The sequence below is a fragment of the Gavialis gangeticus genome, unplaced genomic scaffold, assembly GCF_001723915.1.
Source record: "Gavialis gangeticus isolate Ggan-Ray unplaced genomic scaffold, GavGan_comp1, whole genome shotgun sequence".
In the NCBI taxonomy this organism is placed as follows: Eukaryota; Metazoa; Chordata; order Crocodylia; family Gavialidae; genus Gavialis; species Gavialis gangeticus.
In genome coordinates this window covers 176662039-176662394 of record NW_017729022.1, presented here as the reverse complement: position 1 = coordinate 176662394, position 356 = coordinate 176662039, and positions in this window count along the sequence as shown.

Sequence of the window (356 nt, the reverse complement as noted above, 5' to 3'; positions counted from 1 at the left end):
GCCCTTGGTGAGCCAGGGGGGCTTCCGGACACTCCTGCCCCCCTTGCTTCTTGTCGGGATGGACACCCCTTGGGCCGTGAGTATCGTTTCCTTAAGGAACGACCACTCATCCTGGACACTGAGTTCCTCTGCCCTCAAGGACCCCAGTGCCTCTCCCACTAATCTCCTCATCTCAACGAAGTTGGCCCTCCTGAAGTCTAGGGCTACCGCCTTGCTGCAGGCCCTTGACACCCTACGCTGGATGGCGAATTCCAGCAAGCGATGATCACTATTGCCCAGGTGGTCAAGGACCTGGAGGCATTGAACACAATGTTTTATTGATATATTTACAATGTTAAAGTAATTTGGAAGCCTAC